The sequence below is a fragment of the Colossoma macropomum genome, unplaced genomic scaffold (assembly GCF_904425465.1).
Source record: "Colossoma macropomum unplaced genomic scaffold, Colossoma_macropomum, whole genome shotgun sequence".
NCBI classification, from domain to species: domain Eukaryota; kingdom Metazoa; phylum Chordata; class Actinopteri; order Characiformes; family Serrasalmidae; genus Colossoma; species Colossoma macropomum.
In genome coordinates, this window is record NW_023494793.1 from 32,781,880 (window position 1) to 32,789,489 (window position 7,610).

Genomic DNA, 7,610 nt, shown 5'->3' on the forward strand with positions numbered 1-7,610 from the left:
ATACGTTTTGTCCTGTGTACATTCTTCTCCCGAATATATTGCTACATGCAAGCTGAAGCTACTGCGCTTCAATTTGATGTCACTAAGCTACACGAAACTAAGGTGGGCTACGTGTTCTGACAAGTTATCGAAATATTCTACTGTAGCACATATTTACAGGTAAAGTTATACCCATAAATAAAACCTCTAGGTAGGACATTTTGATCTAAATCAGCTTATCAGGGGGTGAGCACTGATATTAAGCTGAGTCTGTGAATTAGCCTGACTGCAGGTGAGTTTGTAGAGCTTTTCAAATCGAGCTATATACAAAACGGAAAGGATCTATCATGTTTCAGTGAGTATCAGATAAAGAACACATAACTGCAGGGAAACCTGCTTCTTTTGTTCTGACTTCTTTTCATCTGCATTCAGTCTGTACATGGAAATACGCTACCACACAGCCAAAGCGTGTTTAAGGAGGTTGCCAGTCTAATGACATCAATTCAGTGCGCAGTAGCTTTAGCTTACATGTAGCAATATTCATATTTCAACTCTTTAACGACCTCATAATTCAAAGGATCCAGTGATGTTCCAGAGAAGAATATTCACAGGACAAAACGTATCAGGTTCTGAACATTTTTAACAATGTGGTATACATCAAATGTTTGAGAAATATATCATTTTACACATCACTCAAATGTGTAATGCATTAATAATTTAAACAAGGGAAAGTCCACTAACATTCAAATATGTTCTTCTGAGAGAGTGGCATATATTCCTCTCAGAGAGTGGCATATACCACATGCGACCAGACTAATGGCATGTTAAACGTCATTTCCTTTCAAGCTAGTCCACTGAATGCTTCTACCCCCTCTCTTAAATGTTTACCAAAAAACCTTCATGATCTTTGAAATAGCGTTTTAAAGGAGTTTGTTTTGCACTGTAAAGTTTTGACTACGCTTTAGGTAGGATGTTAGTATTAAGATATTAAACCCACCAACATGACTGAGGTTGGACAGTGCCCACCATATTTATACTGCCTAATTTTCCTGTGTCATGTAGGTCTGAGAGCACTTTGTTTGGATTTGAGCTAATGGTGGTAAATAGCTAAGCTACGGTTGTGTTTTTTAATAAAGCCCAAACTTTTCTTGATTGCACTTTTTTATAAAAACTGAATGTTGACCACCAACTAATGACTGATGATATATGAAATTTGCATTCCTTGTCTTACATCATTAGAGTGATATGAGTTCATATTTTGTCTACTTAATTTGAATAATTGACAGGTTGTTCAAGTTGTGACTTCTGGTGCATTATGTCTTATCTACTTTTAAAGTGGTTTATTTGGTGGGGGCACAAATTTGTATTTGTACTATAAATAAGTAGAACAAAAAATTTGATAGACATGATATATCCTGTCTGTTCAGCAGCAAAAAAGCTATAAAATAACAAATAACATATCACAAATAAGTGTTTCTCCGCAGAACAGTAGTAGTGCTACTGTTTATTAAAGGTGTTTGTAATAATTCAGGAAAAATCTGTAAAATAATAGTGTTTCTCTGTAGAGCTTTTAGTGCCATTACTTTATTGAAGGTGTTTGATCATGATATTTTAGGAAAAATCTGTAAAATAACAGTTTCTATCTGCATAACTTTTTGTGCTATCACTTTATTGAAGGTTTTTGATCATTTTAGGAAAAACCTGTAAAATAAGTTTTTATTTGCAAAACCTTTATCAATTTTTTTTGTAAATTTATTGTTTTGTACTTTTTTTTGAATTAGGATACTTTACTTTAGTTTTTTTTTGGCTGTTGTTTTTTTTTTTTTCAGTGTAGGCAGCGCATCTTGAGCAAAAAAGATTCCTCAGTATCTACTCAGGTGAATGTTGTCAGTTTTTATGATGCTGCTTAACACTACAAGACCATAGAGGTCATTCTGACCATTTGAATTTTATGTGCTTATTTGTATTGTTGGGAGATGTCATAAGAAATATCTGGATGACTGATTTTAATATCTGAAATTTAAAAAGCATTTATTAACTAATCTATAAGCACTACCTTTTAACAGTAGTTATTGGGATTTATTTTATCAAAAATATGCCATCTCAAAATTTCCAAATAGTCAAAATGACCATCTTGGCCTTTCAAGTGAAAAAGCTAACATGACATTATAAGCCTGTTTTTTGTTTGTGCCTGCTGGAGGAATCACTAAATGATCAAGCTATTGCACTGAGTTTTGATGTTCGACTGGGTTTTGAGGTAACAGTGATTTAATTTTGTACAGTCACTACATTTCTTCCATTTGGTCACACTTTTCTTTCTCTCATTGCACTGTATTTGAACTGGTTCCCTGAGGTTCTGATTTGTTGAATTTTTTTGCGGTTCCTCCATTTCCTCATTTCCATGGAACTCCATTTCCAACTCTCCTTTCATTGTGCAGTTTGAAAGAACAAAAAAACAAAATGCTCAGTGTTCTAGGGCTGTATGAGGCAAATCATCGCCTTGGGCGTAGATGTGAATCATCAATGCATTCCACCTGCTTAGACTACTTTGATTTATGTCCCATACGCAAGTATGGGTTTGAACTCCTGGCTCAGTGACAGCAAAGATTCTCAGCAGTTACTGCCTATAATGATGTATTGGATGTGGAATGTCAAAAAAATCGTCCTGCCTCAATAAATGTCTTAAATGTTAACCGTCTGTTACCCAATGACATTGCATGTATTTTACCTCACTCTCTTAATATTAACCAAGAGCACTCTGTACAATGTTTTTCATGACTATGTAAATGTAGGACTAGTAGATTTTTTATCTTTTTTGTGTTGGCTTTCATTCTGTTCTGTTGGACCAGCACCTGGATTGATTTGCTCTCATTTTAAGGTTTACAGATCACAAAGAAAAAAAACAGCATCTAACAAACCTCGGGTTCTATGCAGATGAGGTACTAGGACATCCCAGGTTTTTTTTTGTCTGATACTTTTTCTATTTCTACTTCACTGTATCTTATTTGCATTCTAAGCACAATGTACGCAGCTTGCATTTTATGGATTTTTGTAGTTGTGCATGTAACATGTATTGGAAGAGCTTTAGGATGTCAAAGACAATGAGACGCAAATTGTGACCCACCACCATAGCCCTGCATTTTGTCATGCATGTTCATTTGACTCTGAAAGAAAATCACATTGCAACTTGATTCATTCATGCAAGTTTCTATTCTACGACATCTGGAACATTCCTCCCAGGTGCTGTTTAGTCTCTTGTCATGTTAAGACTGCATCAGCTCTTCCTGTGCATGCCATCAGGTCTTTGCAACTGATCCAGAATGCAGTATCAAACCATGTCTTCAGTCTTTCTAAGTTCACCTGTGTCACTGCTGCTGTGTCCCCTTCACTGGCTTCGTCAGATCTAAAATCCAGGTGCTTGCCTCAAAAACAAAAATGGACCAGCCCCTCATTATCTGATGGTCAGATGGTTAAAAGTAGATGCATGAATACAAAACGCATGGAATACAAGCATCAAAACTCTTGTTGGACCTGACACTGAGGTGGTGGAATGAACTTCCACTCCCCAAACAGAGTGTCTTTAAACACCAACTGAAGAATGAACATCAGTCTTATCATAATGTCTTACTTCTGTGTTGTGTATTTTTGATCTAGGTATCAGCACTGGTTTTTTTTTGCAGTATCTTGGTTAAAGGGGTACTTTGGAACTAGCTAGGATATATTCTCTACATTCTCTGAGTAAACAACAGTACACTTTTGAAATCGAGCTGAATCAGAGCGTCTGCTGTAAATGTAAATAGAAGACGGAGATTCTGCATTTCCTTATTAAAAAGACCTTTTTTAAAGTTGTGATGATGGATGTATCTTGGTATGTGTCTGCAGTTTCATTTAATGTACTTACACATTCTTTCCCCGAAGCTCAAACATCAGTGTTTTCATGTGGCACCACACTTTTCGGCACTAAAGATGTTCATGCTTGCAGACTGTCTACAGTCTTTCTACAGGTCATTTTAGGTTTTATATCGATTATAGGTACGTCTGATTTGACTTTCTGAAAATAGCTTTTGCTGAACTAGTTGATACACTGGTTTGGTATTAGCACTGATACTGATCTTATTAAAGGGATCAGGTTTCGACCACACATGATTGATACTGTTTCTCAGACACATTTACTCTGAAATGTAAAAGTGATACTCATCAAATTCTCAATTTTTTGTTTCTTAACAGAGCTGAATGCTATACATACAGCTAATAATTATGAATGATCACATAATAGGCAAATGTGTGTTTATGGAGATGAAATGAGAGTTTCTTTGAAATGTGAAACGTGCCATGTGTTCCTCTACAAACAGGGTTGCCCGATTGCTCTAGCCAAAGAGCGTTCAAAACCTGCCAAGATGCATTAAAAACACCTAAAAAATATGCCTCAGTCTAAAAGAATTTTAGAATTTCAGTCTTTTAAACAAATGCATTTATCACTGCTAGTTATTTGATTTTTATGTGTATTTTTGTGTGATCAGTGTATTTTTGTCTTATCAAAGTTTACTTTTTTGTGTTGTATTGATGGGACTCATGATTCCATGCAATCAGAAAAGCAAGTGAATAGCAATAATACTGCTAGCATAGCCATTCCTCATACACATTTTAAAAACGTAAGGTATAAGGCTCAAGGTTTATAAGGTATGCTGGACAGACCATGTGCCATTCCAGTTTCCTACTACTGCAGAATTGTGTACAGTCAGTAATGCCATGTAAACTGGATGATCTGTTATGCATGTACACATCCCCCATCACATCAATAATAAACTTGGCCTACTTTAATTGCCAAATTCGGTTGCAAACAAGACTTGGGGCATAGGGGGAGCAATGGTCTCCTCTCAACAGGAGTGACTAAATGCTTAAAAATTAAAAGTTTTGATAACTGATTGGATGAGGGGACAATTTAGCTATATTCCAATTTCAGCTTCAATAATTAAGAATGCAGTTTATTAATTTATACACCTTTAAAAACCCATCAGAATAATGACAAAACCAGCCTAAATTTTGTCCACCTGCCAAAAACCTTTTCCCTGCCAAATTCAACCAAAATCCACCCAATCTGGCAACACTGTCAACAAAGTGATGTAGTGTGTCAACATAAAAGTCCCTCTTAACAAAGCATAACATTGCACTTCAGAATAAAAGCCCCATGGAGGATTGTTTTTTTTGTTTTTTTTTATAATTCTCTTGTGCTTCTCACCAGCTTCCTCAGCAAATAGCTATTTACAAACTTGTGTAATTTTAGATACAGATGTCTACAGCGATCATTTCAACTTTTTAGCCCTAAAATATTTTACAAAAATATCTTTGACGTCCAAAAAATAAGTACCTCCAAAGTAGTAACTTTACAGGGGAAAGCAAAAGCCTTAACTTTTAATGTAAGTGATTTTGGAGCATTTCTATCAGGCCAATCTTTATGAAATTTTCACACAATGTAAATGACCACTGCTGTGTTCAAAAGATTTAGAAATGTAAAAATAAAAAAAAAGGACATATATGTTTTTCTTTGGACAGTGACGATATGGTTGAACATAAACTACTTGTCCAGTGTGCTTTATTTTAAAAATCCTTAATTTCCAAAATTTCTTGAAATAGATATATTGTGTTTTGGAATTAACTCTTTAATTGTAACAGCACATTATATGCGGTACATGGATCATTCTACTGAACTGTTTCAAAGTTAGAGTTCTTGGAGTATTAGCTGACTTGGACTGTAAACTAAAATCCTTCTGCTATGAATGATTCTATACCTTTAATATGTATATTTTCTCATTTTGTCGCTACCAAAACATTCATAACACTACCAAAACTTCACCTGATGTCCTGGTAGCAACTGGTTAGGTTGTGACAATTTTAGATAATTTGGAGCAGAACTGAAAAATGCTAGCAGTACACGACTAGCAAACACAGCTTTATGTTTTGGTAGTGACATGAAAATGTGGGACTGAAGTTTTTTAATTTAAAAATGAAACTTTCAACTTCAACTGGACGTTAGCCACCTCTCAATAAAAAGTACCATGTAAATGATGACTTATGTATGTATTTAGACTGTATGTATTTAGCTTATTACTATCTAAATAACAATCCTTGTAAATATTTTAAGGCCTAAATAACACCTTTTTTACTGTGGGACTGCAGTTTGAAGTAATGCTGTAGACTGGTCCATATAGATTTTAAATTGAAGAATAAACATAGATATTTAAATATAGATATTAAAATATCCTAACTGGAATCTTAATGGAGAGAGAAAAATCTGATTAATGCATCACTAGTACAAATAGCAATCTAGTTTTTGAAAAGTGTTGTATGCAAATCATATGGAGTATTTAGAAAAGTCTTCCATAGTAATATCTAATAGTAGTAAGTGTTGCTGTAGCTAAGAAACTTTACATATGTTGCATATGTTTAGTGCTATTAACTGTCTTTGGTTATTTTATTCTGTCTGTGAAACAGGATTACATAATATTGCATTGTCTTAAATGCTTAGGAAGAAACCTTTCAGGTATCAAATACTCATCCGCTCTACTTGCTACTGTTAGAGTTCAGTCCCACAGAGGAACTTCCTCATTCCTTGGAGCTTAAAAACGTCCCTTGTAGCCAAGATAAGCATGTTTTTTCACACAGATCACACGGAAATGTAGCATAGAACCAGGCCTATTGTCTCATTGCCCTCAGTAGTTTTCTTTCATGAGCTCTGCTGATCTATTTGTTAGATAAAGTAATTGTTACCTAACTGTTCCTCAATCCACCATAAACTGATTTATGATTTCAAGTCATGCATGACTTGACCTTTCTTTCCCACTCCTTTCTTTTCTTATTTTCTCCATCAACTGCAGTATTTATCTGTATATAAGTAAAAATGTATTATGATTATTGATTCACATTTACTTTAATACTTACAGAAATTGCACTTGCGGTGTTTTATTTACACTGCAACTTTGTGCTCAACACACAAACTCATAGTGTTCCTCTCAAGAGGTTTATGTTGTAGCATCGTCTCCTGTTGGGCTGACGTGTTCATGTGAGCATTTTCAAATTGTATTCCCAATTTCATGTGTGCAGAAATCTATATTTGATGTAAACATATGTGTGGCCCTAACCTTACCATAAAGGGTTTTATATGGCACCTAAATATGTGAGCAGTTTGCATATTTAAGGTGTGGTTGTCCACACTTTCGAACCTGATATGGAATTAAAAAAAAAAAACAAACAAACAGTGAGGAACGTGATGGTGACATACTTTCTGTCTCATTGTGAGGGAACTGAAAATCTAAAGGGATTATTCTGGGACAATAATACAATATAGACCTCCATTAATGTACTCTCAGAATAAAATTCATTTCATTCTTTGCCTTTATTACCTAATCTTGCAAATGTGGTCTCCTTTAGAGACCAGCTAATGAGACCGGCTAGAGAGGTCAATTAAAAAAAGACTATACAATGTTTCTTTCTATCAATGGCACTGAAAAGATCATCTAAAATGAGAGTAGCAGCAGAGATTAAAATATTTAATATTTCTTCTACCCACCATCCAAGAGCCTGACTTTTTATGGCAATGTTTCTAATGTCTCTGATAGGGCAGTGGTCACTAA